We start from the raw sequence: 25,275 nt of genomic DNA on the forward strand, positions 1-25,275 counted from the left end.
TATATGAACTGAAATGTTATGGTATGGCATAAAAACAGACTCAAAAAACCAATGGAAGAGCCCAGAAAGAAACTCTCACATTTATGGTCAACTAATATTTGATAAGGGAGCCAAGAAGAATCAAGGGAAAGAATAGTCTCTTCAATAACTGATGCTAGGGAAACAGTAACCACTGACACAAGAATAAAATTGGACCCCATCTTGTACCACTCAAAAAAATTAAACATGAAATGGATTAAAGACTTAACACCTTAAACCATGAAACTTCTTGAAGAAAACAGAGGAGAAGCTCCTTGACATTGGTTTTGGCTATGGTTTCTTGGCTACTATACCAAAAGCAAAAGCAGCAAGTGCAAATTCAGTAAGTGGGACTATATCAAACTAAAAAGCTTCTATGCAGCAGAAGAAACAACAAAATGAAAAGGCAACCTATGGATTAGGAGAAAATATTTGCAAACCATCTGTCTAATAAGGGGTGAATATACAAAATATGTAAGAAATTCACGTAAATCCATAGCAAAAAACAATCTGGTTAAAAAATAGAAGAGGATATGATAGGTATTTTTCTGAGGAAGACATACAAATGAGCAACATGTACATCAAAAAATGCTCAGCATCACTAATCATCAGGGAAATGCAAATCAAAGTCACAATGAGCTATCACCTCACAGCTATTAGAATGCTCATTATCAAAGACAAGAGGTTTGGAAGGGCATGGAAAACAGGGACCCTTTGTGTGCTGTTGCTGGGAATGTAAATTGGCTCAACCACTTTGGAAAACAGTATGGAGTTTCCTCAAAAAGTTAAAAATAGGAGTTTCAACTGTGGCACAGCAGAAACAAATCCCGGTAGTATCCATCCTGGTTGGATCCCTGGCCTCACTCAGTGGGTTGGGGATCCAGTGTTGTCACAAGCTGTGGTGTAGGTTGCAGATGCAGTGGGGATCTGGTGTTGCTGTGGCTGTGGTATAGGCCAGCAGCTACAGCTCCAATTCGACCCCTAGCCTGGGAACCCCCATATGCTGTGGGTGTGGCCCTTAAAAAAATGTTAAAAACAGATCATATGATCCAGCAATTCCATTTCTGGGTATATATCCAAAGGAAATAAAACAAGGATCATTCACATTAGCCAAGATTTGGAGACAATTTACATGGCCATCAATGGATAGGAAAGAAGACATATCTACGATATTAAAGCAAAAAGAATGTAATTAATGTAATTGTATTTGCTACATAATATAGCCTATAAGAAAAGGTTGAGTGACATATTTCAATCATTCATTTCTGTCAAATTTCAGTAACACTGGTGTGGGTGCCAGCTTTACTCTATCCTGACATTGCATTATATGATCAAGTCAGCCAAAAATCCTATAAACCTCAGCAGTCTGAATTTAATAGTTGCACAAATAACAGATTTTCTGACTGAACTCAGAGAAGCCTTGGTATTTAAAAACAAAAAACACACACGCACACACACAAAAAAACCCAACAGCTTTGGAGGCCCTACTACCAGACCCATAGGCTTTAGTTGTGCTTCTTGACTGGTCATGAATTTATACATTTCATGAACTCTGAAAGTTTGTAAGTTTTAGAAACTGCCATAGTCAGTGTATTTTTGCTTTATTTGGGTGAAGTTACTTAGAGTCTATGAGACTTTTAGGACAATATGAGTTTGTTACTACTGAAACTATTAATCAACCTGGCAGATAAAAACCTGTTTCTATTCCCTCTTGGATCCTCTCCTTTCCACCTAGAGTTAGAGGAAATAATTATGGTGACTGTGCAACTTCCTTCTTCACTGCTTCTCTGCATCTCATTTTTTCCCACATCTCTAGGAAGTCTCAGCACCTCCCAGGTAGGCTGTTTGCCCTGAGGATCAGCTCTGCTCTCCTTTATTGCCCCCACCATCCTCCACCTCCGTTATAGCTGCCCATTACTTCCTTCTTTCCCTCCGTTTGGTCTCTAGTCACTTCTTCCCACCATCCACCTTCCCCTTGACCTTTCTTCAAAAAAGTCTGCGGGAATTTCAGCTTTTCCATAAGCTCTCATTATTTAACCAGTACTCTACAATTTGTGTCTAATTCTTCTACACATCTGGTTTTGATGTGTCACCTCTTCCAATGAGGTGATAAGCTTTCTGACCAAAGATTTCTTCTAGAAGCTGCCCTACCCAATCACTACACACATACCCCCATTTCTCAGCACAGTGTCCAGTGATGAAACAGAAATTCACATTTTAAGGCAAAAGGTGAAAAATTCAAACATAATTTTTTTCTCTGGCCCTGTGGCCTTCTCTCCCTCCTCTAGTGTGCATCTGCCTCATGCATTAACTAGGCTTTTTCAAAGGTAAAAACACCTGCTCAATCATAAAGACCAGCTTTTCTCCTTCTGATGCCAGCCAGGTAACTCCTTAGAAGATAACATTCCTTTCTCTATCCTCTAAGGGGTCACGATGACCCACCACTCACCTTGAACATGCAGACATCTTTTGTGAACATTATACACAATGCCATTGGCTTTATACACAACGCCAATACATCATTTCCCTTAAAGATAACAATTGATGCAGAACAGACTCAGATGACCTGGGGAGATACTGGGCCAGACCTAGTGGAAGTTCCTTTTCTTTTTTTGTTTTTAGGGCTACACTCGCAGCATATGGAGTTTCCCAGGCTAGGGGTCCAACTGGAGCTACAGCTTCTGGCCTACACCACAGCAACACCAGATCCAAGCCCTATCTGAGAACTATACCACAGCTCATGGCAATACCAGATCCTTAACCCACTGAGCGAGGCCAGGGATCGAACCCGCAACCTCATGGTTCCTAGTTGGATTCATTTCCCCGTGCCACACGGCGAACTTTTTTTTTTTTTTTTTGGAAATTCTTATCTTACTTACCTGACACCTTATTGATGTTACCAGCTGTATTCCTTGCATTCTGCTTATTTTACAAGATTCTTGTGTTATCAGATGTGTGACTGAGCCTCAGATAAAAGTAATGATAAGCAACTTGAAATGATTGAGCAAATACATAGTTCAATAATAGCAATGATTATTTATAACTCTAGGTATGGGAAGAAGCAACAAAAGGGAAATATTTCTTGGCCATAACAGACTAGTAAGACAGGCGGTCCAGAGACTTTTGGTTACTGTTAATAAGGCCTAGTCCAGTAATAGCACATTGAACAGAATTCTCACCTGACCTGGGAATGATCATTTTTAGTGCCATGGGACAAACCGGTCATGAAATGCCTCCCAAACTATAGTTGAAATGACTGGTAGTTCCCGTAGTGGCTCAGCAGGTTAAGAACCCGACATAGCATCTGTGACGATGTGGGTTTGACTGCTGGCCTTGCTCAGTGGATTAAGGATCCGGAGTTGCTGCAAGCTGCAGTGTAGGTTGCAGATGCAACTTGGATCTGGCATTGCTGTGGCTGTGGTATAGACCAGCAGCTGCAGCTTCAATTCAACCCCTGACCTAGAAACTCCCAAATGCTCATGGTATGGCCATAAAAAGCAAAAAACAAAGAAATAAAGAAATTAAGACTGAAAGGGAGGAGATTATAAAATGAAGAATGTTGCCCACCATCCAGTTCTATAACACCCAAGGCATCGGTGCCTGCAGTCACTGACCTACAGAACATCTGGGAAAAAAAATCAGGGCCAAGTACCAGATGCGGCACTTTGTGCTCTGGGCAAACTGGCAGAACTTGCCCTGCGATAGCTATTTTTAGAAGACTTTGTGATCCTAGTTCCTTGCATCTTCTCATTCTTAGAAAAGCACTAAAACCATTAACTAAGATACCCATTCTTTGAGACTAGGAATAACCTTTTACCAAGATGAGTGTTTGATGGCATATATACCACTTTGCCAAAAATCATGTGTACTGGCCTCTCACTGTACCTCTTCCATTCTCGGTGCTCCTGAGAGACAGTCTTCTGGGGTCATACTCTTTAGTTGGACTCAAATAAAATGTTCTATTTCTTTCTTAGATTGACTATTACTTTTTTGTCAACAACAGCATCCATTAAAAAACTTAAAACATCACTGTGTAATGGAAAGAGCCTCAACCATACGACTACATTGTAGTCTGGCATTTAGTTCTAATTTTCTTCCTAGAGAAATATCATCTAGGAGTTCCTGTCTTGGCTCAGCAGTAACAAACCTGGCTAGTATCCATGAGGATGCAGGTTTGATCCCTGGCCCTGATCAGTGGGTTAAGGATCTGTCATTGCCCTAAGCTGTGGTATAGGTCTCAGATGTGGTGTGGATCCTGAGTTGCTGTGGCCGGCAGCTACACCTTGGCCGTGGGTGTGGCCCTAAAAAGACAAAAAGAAAGAGGAAGGAAGGAAGGAAGGAAAGAATCACGTAGCTTCTCTATACCTCAATTTCCTCATGTGTAAAATAACCAGGCTGACTTCCAGTGAAAATGAGGCTGTGTGTTCAGCTTTGTCACATCTCTCTCCAGGCCACCCTCCAAATGCACAGCAGTGTCACAGTAAGTGATAAAAAAAAGAATTCTACAAATGTTGCTCACCAGCAAAATAATCTTCCTGTAAGATAACACAGGGGCTGAAGTCTTGCCAGTCTCCTGATTTTGAGGCAAGAGGGTTAGCATCAGGTATTAAAAGGGGTTGGGAAGCAGGATCTGGTATCCCTGCTTGACACCAGGGGCTGGTATCAAACACACAACACAGTATTATTAACTATAGTCACCCTGCTGTGCATTGAATCTCTAGGAATTACTTATTAAATAACTGAAGTTTGAACCTTTTGACCACCTTCACCCAAAGTATAATCATTGAGGCAATATTGATGCAAGAATTAACTTTTGACTGGTCACAGTTTGAAGTGAATAGAAATAGGGCATATAATTCACACAGAAATCCACATAAAGACATACTGTGATAACAAATATGAGAAAGAAGGAACATGGTAGCTATACGAAGAGTCCACAACATGTATCTATAGCAATTCCAAACAAAAAGAATAGAAGGAATGATGGATAAATAAAACTTGAAGAGATAATGGTTTAGAGCTTCCAGAAACGAAGGAAGACATGTGTCCTCAGAATGGGAATACACACTCAATACTAAACCTAGTAAAGAAAAATAAACTCACACCAGAAACCTTATAGCCAAACTATCAAAAAAAAAAAAAGTTAAAAAGAAAAACCACAAAAACTGTCTGAGAAAAATGAGAAATATTTACTAAATGATGGTAATTAGCTCATTAGCAGATTTTTATCAGCGAAGCTAGATGTCAAAAACCAAGGGAGCACTACCAAGTAAGCTTATTTACATAACCATCTCAGAAAATGCCTTTGTGGTAAAATAAAAAGGTTTTTCAATATTTATTCTTTATATTTTTCTGACAGAAGAGAGAAAAATGAAAATAAGTTTTTCTTCAGAAAATGATGGAACAATTAGTATGCAACTTTAAAAATTGTGCAAAGACATTTTCAGATTATTGAGAGGATATAAACCGGAAGTGGCTAAAAGGTAGACTGGAATGAATTAGGAAATATACTCAAAACAGAGATCGGATTATTCAAAATTTCACAAGGAACATTTCAATAATTTAGAGACAGTCTTTATTTTTTATCTTTTGTTTCTTAGGGCTGCACCTGTGGCATACAAGAGTTCCCAGGCTAAGGGTCAAATCAGAGCTACAGCTGCCGGCCTACGCCACAGCAACTTGGGATCTGAGCTGGCTCTGCAAACTACACCACAGCTCACAGCAATGCTGGATCCTTAACCCACTGAGGGAGGCCAGGGATGGAACCTGCATCCTCATGGATGCTAGTGAGATTCATTTCTGCTGCGCCACAATGAGAACTCCCTAGAGACATGCTTTAAACAAAAGAGATCTGTCATGACTCTACTGCACTATGTCAAATAACTAGGATAAACTCCAACTCTGTGCAGATCAACAGTGGAGATGTGAGAAAGGTGGGGGCAGTGTGTTGTGGGGAGCTGGTCTTTAGGAATGTGTGTTTCATAGCATTTCTTCTGATGTGATTTTCCTCTATCTCTACTGCGTCTTGTCATAAAACTCTATCCATTACCTTCCTCTTAAAAAGGGATTAGCACTTATCTAATTGGCTTACCTGGAATCGAATTATTTTTAAACATTTTCTCAACTTTTTGTTTGTTTGGTTTTGTTTTTGGTCTTTCTACCTTTTCTAGGGCCACTCCAGAGGCATATGGAGGTTCCCAGTTTAGGGGTCTAATCAGAGCTGTGGCTGCCGCCTACACCAGAGCCACAGCAACACGGGATCTGAGCCACAACTGCGACCTACACCACAGCTCACGGCAATGCCAGATCCTTAACCCACTGAGCGAGGCCAGGGATCGAACCCACAACCTTGTGGTTCCTAGTAAGGTTCGTTAACCACTGAGCCATGATGGGAACTCCCTCAACTTATTTTCTTCATGTGAAAAATGAAGATGATATTGTGACAGAGTTGAGGTAATCATTTTCACAGAGAAATCATTTCCAGAGAATTATAGCTTATACATCACATTCTTCTTTTTGCAACCATGATCATTCATTTGTCAGAGCATGAAATCACAAACTCCAGTTTTTGCACCCTGGATCAACATAAATGGAATATTTTCTCTTTGTTTTCATACCAACCATAAAAGGAGGCACAAAAACTAGTGGCTTGCCTGCCATGCTATGCTCACCTATTACCAGGAAAACCTTATGGTGGTGAAAGTGAGATCCTTCACTCCTAATGTGACATCATCACTTAAAATCAGCAGAATGAATACTAGCTCTTTAGCATACTGCACTTTGCTAGATTCTAAGATTCTCCCCTTGACACCAGCCACTTTGCTGCAATGGCTTCTATGCGACTGACAATACATGATACTCTCTGTTCTTTTGTACTCCTGGAGGTTTCATTGCATGTGTGACATTTCTTTATTTAGCAAACATTTATGCATTTAATTAATACAACATACCAGCATTCCTCTGGGCAGCAGGATCAAAGACACAAAGTCCTCCTCCCTGGTCTTATACCCTGGTGTACGTACAGTCTCTTTCTCTCCCCCATCTACTGAGAATTTTATTTTGTGCACTAGATTCCCCAAGACACTGTTTTGCAGAATGAGGGTATCATGTAGAGACACAACTGCAAAAGACAAGAATTCCAACTGGTTCACTTTGGAAGGGCTGGAGTCACTGGGTGGGGAATAGTTCCGAAAGAGGAGAAGGTACACAAAAAATGCATAGGTTGGAATTGGTGCAGAGTTTGGGAGAGTTTGAAAAGAGGAGAGGGTGGAGGCAGCTATGTGTGAGTTATAAAGGGAGAAAGATGGGGAAATGGGATTTTAAAACAGTTCACTGGCTTTTATTAATGGAACTCCATTCATTTGATGTCTATTGAAATAGTTAAGTAATAAGTTACTCTTCAAGGTTTTTTTGCTTGTCACATTGCTGTTTCTTTCCCTGACTAAATCATTGTGCACGAGTGGGCCACAAGGCTGCCCAGTTTTTCTGTTTATTATTATTTTTTTTATTTTTAGGGCCTCACCCTTGGCCTATGGAAATTCCCAGGCTAGGAGTTGAATCAGAGCTACAGCTGCTGGCCTATGCCACAGCAATGCCAGATCCAAGCCACGTCTGTGACCTACACAACAGCTCACCGCAATGCCCTATCCTTAACCCACTGAGTGAAGCCAAGGATCGAACCCACATCTTTATGGATACAAATCGGGTTCTTAACCCACTGGGCCACAATGGGCACTCCAAAACTGCTCAGTTTTAATTCAATAACACTGGGTAGTACCCAGAGAGGCCATCTGACATGTATGGGTTCTCCTCGGAGGAGCTGGGAGTTGCTGCCTAAAACAAAGCAGTGTGATGAGAGAGGCACTGAGACCAGGGTCTGAAATCTTGAGTGTGAATTTCGGCTTAGGGTATTTTATCTTGAACAAGGTCATCTAACTTTCCTGGGATTATATTTCTTCTACATAAAATCAAAGACCAGACTGATGGATTTCTAAGATTCCTTCCAACTGTAACCACACTTGCAAAATTGATGACTTCATGAATTTCCTTTTGGTGATCATGTTATTTGAGGACAGTGCTTTCTCTCAGAGGAATAGGTGGATTTTGTGAAACATAGGCCAATGGAAAAATTGGGCGGGGGGGGGGGCATGGATGCATCTTGGGATTCCTAACAAGCAAAATGGATAATGGCTTAGTTTTCTGTGTGTTCAGTTCAGCTCTTTAATAAGGAAGAAAAGTCTCAGGAATGAAAAGGGAACATGAAAGAACAACATAAAATTAATGTTGAAACTGAAACGCAAGTTCCTGTTGTAGCTCAGCAGTCCGCACACAACTAGTATCCATGAGGATGCAGCTCCAATCCCTGGCCCTGCTCATTGAGTTAAGGATCTAGCATTGCTGTGGCTGTGGTATAGGCTGGCAGCTGCAGCTCTGATTCGACCTCTAGCCTGGGAACTTCCACATGCCATGGGTGCAGCCCTAAGAAAAAAAAAAAGGGGGGGAAATTGAAAGTGGAAATGTGGTCCACACCCAATTGGTCATATGGGAAAGAGTCCCATTGTGAACCATCCTGGCTCAGTTATAAATCCCTGGCTCACTTCCCCCTACCACTAATCAGTATTCAGTTCCATGTTAGTTTTCCCTGTTACCAGGGCCACTAGTTTTGAGTCCAGGTAGAAAACTTGGTGGGTCGGGGTGGAGGCTGTGCCAATTAGCATTTCCTTTGAAACAACTGCAAAATCTCAGTAGCAAATCAGTAAGTGTTTACTGCTCACATGTCCAAGATCAGCTGAGTGCTTTGCTGATCTTGGCTGGGCTGGCTCAGGCATTGGGGAGTCAGCCAGCTGCTGACTAATAGGGTCTGGCCTTAACTTGGGTGGTGGGGGCAACTCAGCTCCACTCTGTGTGTTTCATTGTCTGGGAGGCTAGCCTGCGCATGTTATCCTCATGGCAACTGTGGAAATATTAGTGGGCAGGCACTGTTCAAGCGTCTTCTTGAGTGGTATCTGCTAATGTCCCATTGACCAAAGCAAAGCTCAAAGAGTAGGATGGTTCTACCAAACTACATAGCAAGGGCATGGGTTTGAGGGGAGAAGAACTGGAGCCATTTTTTGTGATCTACCTATCACAATCTCTGAGTAAGGAGGATCTGGCTCAAATTCCACCCAAGATTTGCCCCTGTGATCCCCTTTCACATGGCCAGGCCCCATTCATTCAGTGTGTTTCTGTTACTAACCCCTTCAACCCAGTCCACTGCCAGCCATAGTAGATTGAAGGGTTCCTATGACTTTTTGCCATACCCTGAATTAAGCAGAATTAGAGAATTTAGCCTATTTTGAAAAATACAGAAATAAAATCAAGTACACTGAAAAATCTAATATAATTAAGACTAACAATTCTATTTGTCTTTAGTAAGAACACATGTCGAGCTCCCCCACTGGATGACAAGCAGGGATTGTTTTCTTATTTTCCTTCATGATATCCTTGTGAATATGTAGGTTGTTTTACGCTACCACTATGTTTATATCAACAAAGTCCTTGAGTCCATTTTTTTTAATAGGTGATTATTGAGCAGATAGTTGTTATTTTGGTATGTTCATGAGAGAAGGTGACCAGCTTTGACTCCTGCTAAGACAGAATTAGGAAACAATTTTCTAATTCCCTCACTTGCCAAAAGATTCTTTGAGGGGGGAAAAAAGTGCTTGATGATATAAGAACAAAAGTTGTTTTAATCTCTTTCACTCTCTTGCTTATGGTTGTTTGCAGAATGACAAAATACCATTATTAATGAAAACAATAGCCTGCAAGTTAGCAGAGCAACCAACCAACAATCATGGAAACATCTGCTATGATGGAAGAGTAAGCAAATGTTTTCATTTTGTATTTTAATTACAGATATTATCATCTAAAATGACTTGCTAACAACTGTTGCCCTAAAAAAATGATTCGAAGCTGAAAGTTGCTTTTATGAACTAAATTGCTTCATGGAGCCTGTTTGGATGTTACTTACAAGAGAGGGCAAGTGAAGAACATTTGGACCAAAAAAATGCCGCCAATGTGAAAAAAAAAAGTGCTAGGATGTTCCCAGTCAGAGAGAACAGGTAGAGAACATGCAGTAGCAAAAAATAATAATAATAATAATAACTAAAAAACCTATACAAACGAGAGCTGAACTTTGTTATCAAGTTCAATTTTCCCAAGCTATGTGCTATGTGTACTCATGCACATACAAGGATACTCATGATACACCCTGTTTGAGCCTTAGTTTCCTCATCTGTTAAATGGAAATAACAACAGTAATAAAAATACCTCACATAACTGGAGAAAAGATTGTGTGATTGAATGAACTAATGTACATGAAATCATTTTGTAAACTTTTTTTTTTTTTTTTTTGGCTTTTTGAGGCTGCACCTGCGGCATGTGGAAGATGGGAAGTTCCCAGGCTAGGGGTTGAATCAGAGCTGTAGCTGCTAGTCTACACCGCAGCCTCAGCAACTTAGGGATCTGAGCTGCATCTGCGACCTACAACATAGCTCATGCAATGCCAGATCCCTGACCCACTGAGGCCAGGGATTGAACCCACATCCTCATGGATATTAGTCAGATTCATTTCCACTGTGCCACAACAGGAACTCCGTCATTTTGTAAACTTTGATGCTTTGTACAAACATTAGGTAGGTGAAACAGAAATAGGGAAGAGGAGAAAGGGAAGTTTAAGTACTAATGCTTAAAACAGTCTGTCATGCACTATTTACAAGAGCCAAACATGGAAGCAACCCAAGTGTTCATCAGCAGATGACTGACTTAAGAAGATATGGTGTGTGAATAATGGACTATCCATTATTCCATTGGATATTCACAATGGAATAATTCTTAGCCATACAAAGAATGAAATATTGCCGTTTGGATGGTCCTAGGGAATAGAATGCTTAGTGAAATATCAGAGAAAGACAAATACTGTATGATCTCACTTATATGTAGAATCTAAAAAATAATACAAGTGAATCTATATATGAAACAGAAACAGACTCACAGACATAAAAAACAAAATTATTGTTACCAAAGGAGAGAGGTAGGGGGAGAGGGACAAATAAGAGTCATGGAATTAACAGATATAAACTATTATACATAAATTGCACAAGCAACAAGGCTTTACTTTACAGCACAGGAAAATTATACCCAATATCTTGTAATAACCTATAATGGAATATGATTTGCAACCCCCCCCATCATGAAGCTGTATGCCTAAAATGAACACAAAATTGTAAATCAATATGCTTAGGGGAAAAAAAAAAGTTTGTAATTCCCTTGCCCCATCCCTGCTCCCCAAATCCCTTAAATGGAATCCCTTACAGTTATACAATAGTCCTTCCTGGGTCTGTACATCACACATTCATGTTGACCATGAGTCTTGAGTCTGTAACTGTGCAGCTGCTGGGGGTCAGGGTGGGTCACCTGAAAATGTGCCTCAATAACATATTATTTTGAATTAAAGTCACTTACAAAAGAGCCAATCCAAGAGGAATGCTCTGACCCTCTTGTCTGCTGCCCTGAAAGCAGGAAATAAATCTTTCATATGAAAGGTGCCCTCCTTCCCTGCATCTGAAGGTAGAAGGACACCCTTTTTTCCAGAGGTATTCAGGGTGAGAAGCCTCTATAAACAAACCTTGTTTTTTTTTAATTTATTAAAGTTGATTTAAAATGTTATGCCAATTTCTGCTGTACAGCAGTGACCTGAAAGAGTATATAAGAATATGCTCTTTTTTTTTTGTCTTTTTAGGGCCACACCCATGGCATATAGAGGTTCCCAGGGTAGGGGTCTAATCGGAGCAATAGGAGAGGGCTGTGGGGAAGGTACAACTATTATTTCTATTTTACAAATTAGAAAATTTGGGCTCAGAGAGGGTAATTAAGTTGCCCAAAGGTCTCCCAGCTAGTAAGAGACAGAGTGGGATACAAATTCATTTGTATGACAGAGATAATGTTTACCTCTTAGAGTGTATTAGAATGTTTGTTGTTGCAAGCATAGGGCTTCCTCTCCTTTTGGCCTTGAGGCAGGGCTCAAATGAGCTTCGTCACAAAGCTTCAACCTTTCTTTCCTTTCACCCAAATGATAGTTATGACGATTGTTTGTGAAGCACTTAGTCTGTGCCTGCCAGAGCTGGGAATAGGATGCAGCAAGTGAGGTTCTACCTTAGGAGAAAAATTTAAGAGACTGTTAAAAAAAATTCTACAATCAAGAAAAATGTTATTTTTAATGCAATATTTAAAGAAAATCACAATACATAAAAACATAGGATGAACAAAACCCTAGAATGTCAAATAAGGACAAAACTGGTATTACTGATATTTGCTTCAGGGTGCAACGTGGCTTGGCAGGCCTGTGGTGCCAACTGTTCTGAAATTTCTGTCTGGGGAAAGCATCCTTGCCATTAACCAACAGATAAAGAGCTTTCTACCACCCACTGACCCAGGGGAGGTTTATGGCCTTGGCCTGCAAATTTGGGGCTGGGGGAGGGTTCCTCTCCAAAAGCCTAAGAGTTTATATAGTCTGTGGAAAATGTAGACGGGAGAAGAGGGTTGAGGGGAAAGGCAGACTGTCTTGGAGAAGCAGGAGGCAAGCTGGCCTTTCCACTCCCAACAATAAGAACAACAAAATTTTCCCTTGGCTGGAATAAGAAAGAAAGGTCTTTGGGTTCCAGTGCAGCTGAACTGGGCCCAGTCCCATGTAGACACCCAGAGAAACAGCAAGATCTGGACAGGAAACTGTCCTGTGTCACATTAAGGCTCCCTGTGTGGCAAAGAAGAACCTGGGAATCAGTAGGTCAGAGCAGCCAGGAAGACAGAGTAGACAAAGGGATGAGAACCAAATGAGAGACACCTCTCCACCCCCACACCCCCACACCCACGAGTTGTAATCCAGTGATGGGAAGAGGAAGGGACACTCAAGAATGCCAGAGATTAAAGTTTTAACTAGTCAGGAAGAAAGGGGCTGCAGAGTAAAAGGAAGTCATGGAGAATAAAGTGATAGTCCTTCATCACCTGAGTTTGTCAACAGAGATTCAAACCTGTCACACATAAATGATCCCATTTAATCATGGGATGAATGTATATTATTATTCCTATTTTATAAATCAGAAAATGTGGGCTTAGAGAGGACAATTAAATTGTTCACCTCCCAGCTGGTAAGAATACAAGTCAATTTGCAGGGATAATGGTAGTTTCTTATAGTGGATTAGCCAAAACATTTTAGTTGTAAGACTGACACCAGACTCAAACTAGCTTCCACAGAATCTTTCTTGTGCATAGAACTAGAAATCATAAAGGAAAATCTGGGTCCTGCACTGGGATTAGGAGCTCAAGAAACACCAGCACTTCTGTACTTCGCAGCCAGAGTCTTTCTACCATGCAAAAAAGATGGCCCTTAGCAGTTTCAGATCCACATCTTCACAACTAACTGCATGACCAAATTTCCAGTAGCTCCAAAAGAAAATTTCCAGGGAATTTTCTGATTGGTCTAGCTTGGATTACATATTATCTCTGAACCAATCACAGTGGCCAGAGGGGCAGTTGGCAAAGCCTTGATCAAGAGTGGACAAACTACAATCCTGGGCCACAACCAGCCCTACTTGGGCCATATCTGGTCACACTCATTCATTTGTATTATCTATGTCTTTTTTCATGCTACATCAGTAGAGTAGTTATGGTAGAGAGTATGTCTTGCAAAGCCAAAAATACTTTCCATCTGGTATGTGTATATAAGTTAACAGGTGTATAGTATTATGAGTCTACATTAGTATACAGTACAAAATGATCACAAGTCTAGTTACGACTGTCCCCGCTTTACTCATTTTACCCATTCCCCAACTCCCTTTCCTCTGGTAACCACTACTATGATTTCCACATCTCTGAGTTTGTTTTTGTTTTATTTTCTTTTTTTTTTTTAGAAGATTCCACATACAGGTGAAATCATATGGTATTTGTCTTTCTCCATCAGATGTATTTCATTTAGCATAATGGCCTCAAGATCCATCCACATTGTCACAAATGGCAGCATGTCATTCTTTTTCATGGCTGAGTAGTATTCCATTGTGCATATACACAACATCTTCTTTATCCATAGATGGGCAATTAGACTGTTTCCATGCCTTGGCTATTGTAAATAATGCTGCAATGAATATGGGGATGCAGGGATCTTTTTGAATTAGTGTTTTCATGTTCTTCAGATAAATACCCAGAAGTGAAATTGCTAGATTGTATGGTAATTCTATTCTTAATTTTTTGAGGAATCTCCATATGATATTCCATAGCAGCTGCACCAATTTTAAGTTCTACCAATAATGTATGAAGTTCCCCTTTTCTCTACATCTTCTCCAGTATTTGTTATTTCTTGTCTTTTTTATTTTCTTTTTAGTGCCACAGCTTCGGCATATGGAGATTCCCAGAACGGGGTTGAAATGGAGCTGCAGCTGCCAACCTCCACCAGAGCAACTCTGGATCCAAGCTGCATCTTTGACCTACACAACAATTTACCTCAATGCCAGATCCGTAACCCACTGAGTGAGGCTAGGGATCAAACCCACATCCTCATGAACAGTAGCTGGGTTTGTAACTGTTTGAGCCACAATGGGAACTCCCATTTCTTGTCTTTTTGATAATAGCCATCCTAACAGGTATGAGGTGATTATCTCATTGTGGTTTTGATTTGCATTTCCCTAATAATTAGTGGTGTTGAATATCTTTTCATGTTCTTTATAGAAAAAGTTTGCTGAACCCTTGTCTAGATGGTCCAGCTGCCTCTGGTGAAGAGTTTAACCTCCTAAAAGACCCTGAATGTTTTACAACAGAACACTTGATTACCAGAAAAAAGAAGGGGAATGTCTGGAAGTAAAACAAAGCATATGAGTGTTGTGATGTATAAAGACACACATCATGTAAATATCTGCTTGATTTAGGTAATTTTCTCCACCCGCCCCCACACACAAGATGCAGGTACCTCATATACCTAAGAGAAAAGTTATATTCCTTATGTTGCTTTTAGAAGTGACTTGCTTAAAATGAAATACCTTAGAGTCCTTCCTTGTGTTTCTCGCTGGCTTAATTGCACCCTAAACACAATTACCTGTAAGCTACAGATTAGGCACCCTGAGCACAATTGCCTGTGTGTCAAAGATTATAAGCATATGATGTTTTTCTGATGACTTTCCTAGAATGCCCTAGTCTCTGATTGATATGCCCTTTTCTCAAGTATTTTCATTTGAGGGAAGATCTAGATACAATAACCCAGAAGATTTCCAGGGTCATGCTGAGATCTTATGATACCAACCTTGATGGCTAAAGATTCCCCCAAAGAAAGAAAGAAAGCATATTTGCCGTCAACCCCGATTCTTATCTGGAAACCTGTTTTTCTCCTTTTTACTATAAAACTCCCAGAAATACTTTTCAGTGGGGGGTACAGTCTTTAAGGCATTAGCCTGCTGTAATCTCCTTAGGATGGAAAAACATTAAAAGCTACTTTTTCTCCTTTGCCCAAATCTGACTCCATGTTTCTATTTGGCGCTGGTGGACAGAAGCTGTTTTGGCAACACACTCCTACCTCATCTTTTTTCCCCTACTGCTATTCAATCAGCTCTTTGCTTTAACTGGAATGGTGGGGGATGGGGTCTGGTTTCTGGTTCCCCATGTAAGGAGGTTGGAAGCCACAGACCCATTCTAACAAGTAAAAAGCTGGACAGATAAAAATCAACAACTCATCTTGTACTCATAACAGAGGAGAGGACGCAGGGCAAATCATTGTCCCCAAGATTAGAGATACAGGCAAATGTAAGGAGTTACCTTTGGAAACCAAGTGCAGGACAGGAAACCAGGAACTGTAGTTGATGAATTGCTGGAGGCTTGGCATCAACAAGTCTGAGAGTTAAACTCCAGAGGGACCTGGTAATAACTGTGAGATTAACCCCAACCAGAGTCCCACAGAAAACAATGGAGAAAAATCCTCTCCTGCTCCCATTAGAGAGAAGAGGAACCATTTTGAAATATCCCAGAATTCTCCATTCTTCTTAAAAGGTCTGCCCTCAGGGGAAACTAGTTAACCAGAGCCTCACCTGCTGGGTATGATCAGTGCCTAACTGACTTGGGGGAAGGGCAGTACCCGACTCCAACCCACTCTAGCCATTCCTGTCCCACCTAAGAGGGCAGAAAAATACTGAGAAACTTGTGAAGTTCACAGTCCAGAGGCTTAGGGTCGCCAAAAGACTGAGACCTAATTGTTGGACTAGAAATTGCTTCCTGTCCCCCACACTTCACCACCACATTACGACAGGCTTATTTAAGGCAGTTCCTTTTACCTGGTAAGTCATGTCCAGCTACCAAGAAAAGGTGACAAGGCATACCAAACATCAAAAAAAAAAAAAAAAAAGTGAGGGACAGAGTAAGCTTCAGAACCAGACATGGCAGGGATGTTGGAAATACCAGACAAGGAATTTAAAACTATGATTTCTATGTTAAGGGCTCTCATAGATAATGTAGACAGCACATTAAAACAGATTGGCTATGTAAATAGAGAGATGGAAATCCTAAGAAGAACTAAAAAGAAATGCTAGAGATCAAAAACATTGTAACTGGAAAAAAAAATCCCTTTGATGGGTTTATTAGTAGACTAGACATGGCTGAGGAAAGAAACGCTGAGCTTAAGGGTATCCCAAAGAAACTTTCCCAAACTGAAAGCAAAGAGAAAAAGAGACTTAAAAAGCAAAACAAGCAAAAAAGAAAAACCCAGAAGAGAATATCCAAGGACTGTGGGACAATTACAACAGGTATAACATAGATGTCAGGGGAATTCCAGAAGGAGAAGAAAGAGATAAAGGAACAGAAGAAATGTTTGAAACAATAGTGACTGAGAATTCTCCCCAAATCAATGTCAGATACCAAACCATAGGTCCAGGAAGTTCAGAGAACAACAAGCAGGATAAACACCAAGGAAAAGAGATTGAAACCACTTGAGTCCCCTCCTTCCCATCTGAGGGTTATTAACCAGCATAGGTTATTATAGGAAGTGTTGACAAGTCCAAGTTCATGTGCCCAAAGCACCATGAGGCCAAACACATGGAAATGTCAGCATCTGGGGCAGAGAAAGGTCAATTTAAGACTAAAGAAATGTATTTGAGGAGAAATGGAAAGGGGAAACACACACACACACACACACACACACACACACACACACACACACAATCCACAAGATGCCCATTTCCTCAGACCTGGACCTCTGACATCTGGGGCCTATTTAGTCACAGTGGAATTAGTCTCCAAAAGAATGTGCACGAAGCAGCCTCTTGCAACTCTTGTTACAGGCCGGTAGTCCTCCATGACTCTTGCCATTCTCAAAAACCAAGGAGAGAGAGAGCAGCCAGGGTTGGTCCTCAGCACAGGTAGGAAATGACAGAATTGTCTCCATGGCCACCTACTCTTCCTACCTTTATTTTATTATCTCTCTGAGGCATGTTTTGCTTCAAAAACCCTTTCTTCTTTGACATTTTCTTCTTGTTCCCAGGTCTTAGAGAAGAATCTGGAGTCACTCATTTGCACCACTAGTGTTAAATAGGGCTGCAGAACAGGCAGATGAAGTCAGGGTCAGATTATATTAGGTTTATCCTGGTTACTATCATACAATCAGCTGTGTGATTTTTTCTTGGTTCTCTAAACTACTTGCAAAGTGGGGATAACGCAAAGAACAAGCTCATAGCTTGTTAGGATGTTTTAGTGTGCGAACTGAGGTTTGGCACTTGCCATCAGACTCTAGATGGAGTAAAATGTGAGCCACTGCAGCTGCCAACCCACAGCACCCCCTGAGCAGAGCTCAGTGTGGAGACGAGGAATGAGGCACTCTGCTCTGGGAAAACTGGAAGAGCAGATCTTCAGATAGATATTTTTGAGAACATATGGGCCCAATTCTTGCATCTCCTTATATCTAGAAAAACACTAAAATCCTTCAATAATGACTGATGTTTGTGACCAGTAGTCCCCTTCATGAGACCAGCAGCAAACTTCTGTAAAATGGGTGCATAGCTGCAGGCACCTCCTACTTCACCTTTTTGACTTATATCTTGATATTCCCCCTTTCCTCTTTGGGGCAGTACTTTGGAGCTCTCTGAAATACTGCCTCCTGGGCTGCAGTTAGTGGACAAAACAAAAGGCGTTATCTGTGAGCACGCCACTTCCAAGGGTGGGCCAGTGAGCCTTGAGGAAACTCAGGAAAGCATATCAAAGGAGTGTTTCCAATAAGCCCAGACTATTAGTCTTTCCATAGAAACTGGTTTTCTGTAAATCTTTTTCCGTCAATCTGTTTATGTATAAATCTTTTGTTCCTACTACCTTTCCTTTGTTGCCAAAACTCAAATATCCTAGCTTCCTCCCTTGCCTCCTAGGAGCAGTTTCTCAGGACTACCTGTGATGCTGTCTCCTGGGCTTAAGTCCTAACTTCACCCCAAATAAAACTTAATCCTCAACTTTCAGCCTGTATTTTTTTAATTGACAAGTGAAATAATGTATTTAGAGACAACCTCATTTCTTGTTGTTAGTATGAGAGGCTCTGGCCTTAGTTCAAGGCATTTCAGACTTCAACAATTCGTTGAAAGAATAATTCTGGAGAATTCTGGCCTTCCCAAACCTCCAAAGTGGCAGTGGTCTTCTCCGCCTCCTGACATGGCCAGCTTTGACTCTGAGACTCGAGATGTTAAAATCCTTGCACTGTCCTGAGATCAACATTTTCAGCTTAACCAATAAGGCAGCCAGCTTTGTCTGTTACAATATAATGATCATTTTCTCCTAGACATGAAAACAAAACTTTACTCCCCGCCCCCCTCGTTATCTGGCTGCAGATGGTGGAGAATTGAGTGAGAATGTTGCACATATGATGTGGGAGGGAGAGGAAGGCTCGCATGGAAATCCTTGCTTGGCACACCCTTTGTCCTTTTATATATCTGTGTCATTCTGAGTCAGCACTGCTCATCACAGGCATGATTATAGTAATCTGCGGGCAAGCGCGAGTATCGCTAATGATATCGCTTCGCAGAGTGATTATCTCGAAGCCATGCTCAACTGTCGCATCAAGATCACGGCATTTGTGTACCTCCCAATTAAGCCAGTAGTGGAAAAGGCAGCACTTGTTCAGTCAAAAAAGAGCTAAGGAAGAGGGCAGCCTGCAATTAGCTCAAACACGTTGTCACCAGGGGCCTGGGAGGCCTGGTTCACATGCCCCAGGGTTGGTGATAACTTTTAACAGATAGAGATTCTCAATATAAAGCCCCTTGAGTCCAGAATAGATAAATGAACGAAGCTATGAACAGGCTTTATAAGCTGGCTACTTTGTTTTTCCATCTCGGCTTGGATAACCATCGTTGTGTTGAGAACTCTTGAGGAACCAAACCAGCAGCCCCACTTGTGATCCTGTGCTTGGGTATGCCTTGAGGTCAAATCAACCAAAACTATTCCCATTTTCACTGGTCACTTGAACCATTTTTTGATATTTTCTTTTTCACTTTTTTTGGGGGGAGAGAAACACCCTCTTTTCCTCCAACAAGATTACACCCATCAGGAGTTCCCGTCGTGGCGCAGTGGTTAACAAATCCGACTAGGAACCATGAGGTTGCGGGTTCGGTCCCTGCCCTTGCTCAGTGGGTTAACGATCTGGCGTTGCCCTGAGCTGTGGTGTAGGTTGCAGACATGGCTCGGATCCCACGTTGCTGTGGCTCTGGCGTAGGCCTGTGGCTACAGCTCCAATTTGACCCCTAGCCTGGGAACCTCCATATGCTGCGGGAGCAGCCCAAGAAATAGCAAAAAAAAAAAAAAAAAAAGGATTACACCCATCAAGGAAAATATTGTAAAGAAGGTTATACCCCTGACAAGGAAACTTCATCTCCAAATGTTTTGCCGAATATTTTTTAGCTGAACTGGATATGCAGAGTGGTCTTCCAGACACGGAGAATCATGCCCCAAAATCTGAAGATCAGATAACTTGCTCAAGAGAGATATGTCTGACTACATGCCTGGCTGTTTTTCCTAAGTCATTGACCCTCCCCTTCCCCATTGCCCATCCTAGCCCTGCCAGCATGCCAGAGAAAATATCTATTTCTGTCTTTGATTGCTGGTAGGCTCAGGTTCACAGAAATGTTAAGACGCTCCCTACTGGCTACAACTTTTTTTTCCTGCAGCAGATTTGCAACCCACTATGAGATCATATTTGCAATACTCAGAATATGCAAAAGTTTTAACCAGGTGCTTCCTTATATGACCTGGAAACTTCCAACTTTTTTTTTTTTTTTTTTTTTTTTGCTTTTTAGGGCCACACCCTCGGCATATGGAAGTTCCCAGGCTAGGGGTGGAAACAGAGCTACAACTGCTGGTCACAACCACAGCCACAGTAATGCCAGATCCAAGCTACATCTGTGGCCTACACCACAGCTGATGGCAATGCCAGATCCTTAACCCACTAAGCAAGGTCAGGGATCAAACCCACATCTTCATGTATCCTAGTCAGGCTCATTACTGCTGAGCCACTACAGGAACTCTTTCCTACCTCTTGTTTGTGCCAACTCGTTCCTCATAATATGTAAAGAAATGGGTTCAGCTATTTCAATACAACTTTATTTACAAAAACAGGAAATAATCCAGAATTGATCTGTTTCCATAAATTGATAACTTGTATTTTATTATTATTATGAACATGCAAATTAAGAAAACACTGAGAATAGGTGAATCTTGGTAAAAAAGGGTTTTTGTCTGTTTTTTATCCAATTCTTGCAAATTTTCTTTAGGGATAATATTATTCCCCTCCCATTCCCTACTCCCACCTCTCCTACATCTCAGAAGTGAGTCCGAAATAATAAAATACGTGATGTGATACAGATATGCCTAAGTGTCTTTGGAAAAAATGAGACTTCAAATTCAGCCCTTGCAGAAAGCTGGGAAAGCTTTCCAGAGGAGGTAACTCTTAAAGTAGGAGTAGGAGTTAGCAAACTGAATCTTAAAGGTGAGTAGGAGTTAGCAAAATCAGGGCCTACTTGGGAGCCAGAAACTATCCCAGTCACTTTAGTACAGAGGGCAGATGGAGACAGTCAAGCCTCTAACTAAAGTGTGTACTCGTGTTGCCATTCATGGAGTTCCTTGTATCATCTTGGGAGTTCTCACATCTTCTACCAACCCTCATGACTCTTCCTGGTGTATGAATTATTATATAACCTCATTTCATGGTTGGTGTGATAGGTAGAATTCTAAAATGGCCTCCAGGATTTCCCCCAGTTTACATGCCCAGTAGAATTCCTGGGTTTGAGAATACATGGATTTTACTCCTGTAAATAGGTTATCTTTCATAGCTGATCTTAAAACAGGGAGATTATCCAGGTGGGCCTGACCTAATCACATCAGCCTTTTAAAAGTAGAGAGATTTCTCTGGCCTCGGCATGGAAGGGGAAATTAGAGATTCAAACCATGAGAAGGGTTTGATGCACAGTTAACGGCTTGATGATGGTGTAGGTCCAGGGGCAAGGAACCCATGGTCTCTAAGCGCCAAGAATGGCCCCCAGGTGACAGCCAGCAAGGACACAAAAGCCCCAGTCCTACAACCACAAAGACCTTAATTCTACCAATAAGAAGAATGAGTTTGGAAGAAAACTTTTCCCAGGGTTTTCAGATGAGAACTCAGTCTAGCCCACATATCGACCTCAGTCTTGTGAAATTCTGGGCAGAGAACTCAGCCCTGCTATGCAGGCCTTGGGAACTACACAAGTGTAGACTAGTAAAGAGGTGTTGTTTTAAGCTGCCAAGTTTGTTGTAGTTTGGTATGTGGCAATAGAAAACTCATGCAGCTGATAACCAGAGGCCCAAAAGAATTTACCCTGACTTCAAAGTCCAGAGAATTTTCTCAGTGCTCTTGAAGATCTGGTCCACAGACTGGTGCCCATCCAGTCTGGCAGCAAGAAGTGCTGTCACTTACTCTCTGGGAACAGCCTTGTTTTAGGTGTTTTCTGATTTATATATATATATACACATATATGTGTGTATATGTATATATATAGAGAGAGAAATATAATTTAGATCTATTGCATTTTCTAATATTTATATTTAATTTTACTGTATTTGATAAAAGTATGTCTATGATGGACAGAAAATTTAAAAAAGGGGAAAAAAAAAACCCCTTGATCCTTCACCATAGATACATTGCATGCTCAAGACAATGCTGCTTCTTGAAAGAACTTAGGGAAAATGGAGTTCCTGTTGTGGCTCAGTGGAGATGGAATCTGACTGGCCTTGCTCAGTGGGTTGAGGATCTGGCCTTGCCATGAGCTGTGGTGTGGGCTGCAGACTTGGCTCTGATCCCGAGTTGCTGTGGCTGTGTGGCTCTGATTCGACCCCTAGCCTAGGAGCCTCCATGTACCTTGGGTGCTGCCCTAAAAAGACAAAAAAAAAAAAAAAAAAAAAAAAAGCTTAGGGAAAATGTCTTTCTACAAGTCCAGAATAGATGAATGTCCCTAAGTGATATAAAAATATGGGTGATAAAAAAAAATCCTCCTCAAAAAAACACGTCTGCTGTGATTGATAGGGTTGGTTTAGTGATTTGATTTAGTTTTTTTCACTTCAAGCAATATTTGGGAGTAAATTTTTACCATTGTTTTTGGAGGTAAACCTTGGATAAGACATACACTTGTACTTAAGTTTCCTAAGTACGTATATGGTAGTTAATGGAACTCCTCAACAATTTCTTTCATCTTCTTTCAGAACCTGAGAAATTCAGGAACATGGAAGCATGGTTTACATAGTCTATGATGTGAGTAAATATACCCAGAGATATTTGGGAGTCATTTTGGAGGTGTGGGGGGCTTTTGAATCCCACCAGGTGCTCATTCATGTCCTCACAGCTCCTGCTGTGTGGTTGTAGCAGCTTGGTGGCAAGGCAGGGGCTTCTTAATGCACAGGTAGAAACTGAAGCTGACTTCAGACACCACCTACCACAGTCTGGAGGCTCTTCTTTCTCCCAGGTGACTGGGACGCAGGCCTCTACTCTGCTTCCTCACGTCGCCATGAATAAAAGGCCCAGCAGCCTTATTTCCCAACTTAGTTCAGAGGAGAGTCTGGCTCCTGTCCTAACCAGACCTGTTACAGTGTGGAATTAAATACGCTTCCCTCCCTTCTAGATGAATAATCCTTTGGAATGCATCCTCCTGGAATACTCAAAGGACACTGACTCAGCCTGAACCTTGAGGTTTTTCATGAGGGATGATTTCCTGTCACTTTGTGTAGACCCTCATGGCTGGCAGGAAGCTGGTCATTTTGTGGCAGCAAAGCAGTGGCGGGGGAGCCTCAGGTAGAACCCAGAGGGCTGGAAGGGCAAGAATGTAAAGGGAAAGAATGAAAAGAAGGTCCCAAGCCTTCTTTTCAAAACAGGCTGCCCATGTGGTTCTTATGAGTTCTTTCTGTCAGCATTTACCACAATCATCTACTCTTGATAAGTTTGAGCCAGGGAGAGGTTGATCTGTAGATATGTGTGTAGACAGAGAGGTAGATGGGTGGAGAGGGTAGGTTTAGAGAAGAAAGAAGCCAAGGGGAGGAGGAAGAAGATGAGCTGAGCACTTACCCTCTGTCCTCAGCCCTGGAATCCCCTCTCCTGGAGGAAAGTGGCTGTTCCACTAGGATCTCCTTTCTTCAACTTTTCCTCACCTCAACCAACTTCCCCTTCCCAGGCATCTCCTTAAGTCACCGGTGGCCTCCTCCTTTAATCAAGTTTTGAGGTGAACCAAAAAAAAAAAAAAAGAGAGAACTAAATTAATATTCCCATTATAGGGCTTAGGAAGCCATCAATCCATAGAACTAAATTTTAGTTACCATTCACCCAATGCAAAAAGTCATCAGTTCCTTGGATCTGCCCCTTGGCCACGTTTTCATGCTTTTCCATTTTTGCATCTTAAACAAGGGGCTTGAACGTTGAATACAGAATTCTCTCATAGTAGATGCTCAGTTAAGTGTGAATCCACCTGCCTCTTGTTGGCAACTTAAGGCCACACAATAGTAATTTTGTGTAAACTCTGAGCTTGGCTATAGGACTTTGTGAGGCAGGACCTGACGAGCAAAGGAGAGGATTATAGGTGACACTTGTAAAGCACGAAATGGTTAAAGTCCACATAAACTTCATAACAGATCCTTTCTCCCATGCTGCAAATGGGAAAAGAGGCTTGAGATGTGAAGAGACTTTCCCTGGGTCACCCAGGTAGAAAGGGGTGGAGCCAGAACTCAAACCCAGGACTTCTGACTTAAAGCCTTCTTCTCACAGGCTCCACTGGTCAAAAATGTCTCCGGATGTTGCCAAATGTTCCTTGGTTGAGAACCACCGCACTAGACGAAGAAAAGAACTAAGATATTTGAAGTGTGCTATGTGCCAGATGCTTTGTTGATATGATCTACAATTTGACCTTCACAATAGCCCTGTGAGGTATGTATTATAACATGCAGGAGAAGAGACTGAGAGGCAGAGGAATTAAGAACACTTAACTCAGAAGCAGCAGAGCCAGGTTGTAAAGCCGGTCTCTCTGATCCCTATGCACAAAGGAGCCAGGAATAACAATTAAGACAAGAGCAGTAAAGGTATTTGTGGGTGTTCTACAATTGCTCTTTTTATCACCATTCTTATTTTATATCTTTCCTGGTTCATGGAGGATTGAAGTCTGAATGTATAATTTAAGACTGATTTTTCTTCCTAGGACTGTTAAGTGCAGTATTCGTAATTTCACTGTATATTTTCTCCAGCGTCATTCCAGAAATGCATTAAAAACTGGATATACTTTCACTGGAATGCCTACCAGGCTCCCTCTGGTGTCAGCTAAGATTATATTTGACTTGAAAGGAGCTCATGTGTGACCACATTTCAAGTTAATGAGGAATATGTTTTTGGTCAAGAGGCAATTTAAAAAATTCAACTGGCTCTTCTGGACAACACTGTAAAATTTTTAATTCAGATTTATAAATATTCGATTAAGTATCCAACACAACTTAAGTTTTATAATGTTAGAAAACAACCAATATGAATTTGTTCTTTATTTTTAATGAACGCAAAGAGACATTTCACACAGTAGGACTAACTGGCAAAACAAGTTTGACATTTCACACAGTAGGACTAACTGGCAAAACACACACATATTATATATATTACCTAAAATATTATCTAATATTACCTATAATTATATTATAGGTAAGTTTCTTTTTATAAATAAA

At 41.2% G+C, this 25,275-nt stretch overlaps 1 long non-coding RNA gene across 1 annotated transcript; it reads right to left on the reverse strand.

Annotated features, from left to right (window-relative positions):
• LOC106504348 lies at positions 6,385-25,189 on the reverse strand. The gene is made up of 3 exons (XR_002345597.1): positions 23,893-25,189; positions 23,645-23,780; positions 6,385-7,138 (listed from the first exon to the last, which is right to left on the reverse strand). It is a non-coding gene; the product is annotated as an uncharacterized LOC106504348 (long non-coding RNA).

The sequence above is a fragment of the Sus scrofa genome, chromosome 7 (assembly GCF_000003025.6).
Source record: "Sus scrofa isolate TJ Tabasco breed Duroc chromosome 7, Sscrofa11.1, whole genome shotgun sequence".
NCBI classification, from domain to species: domain Eukaryota; kingdom Metazoa; phylum Chordata; class Mammalia; order Artiodactyla; family Suidae; genus Sus; species Sus scrofa.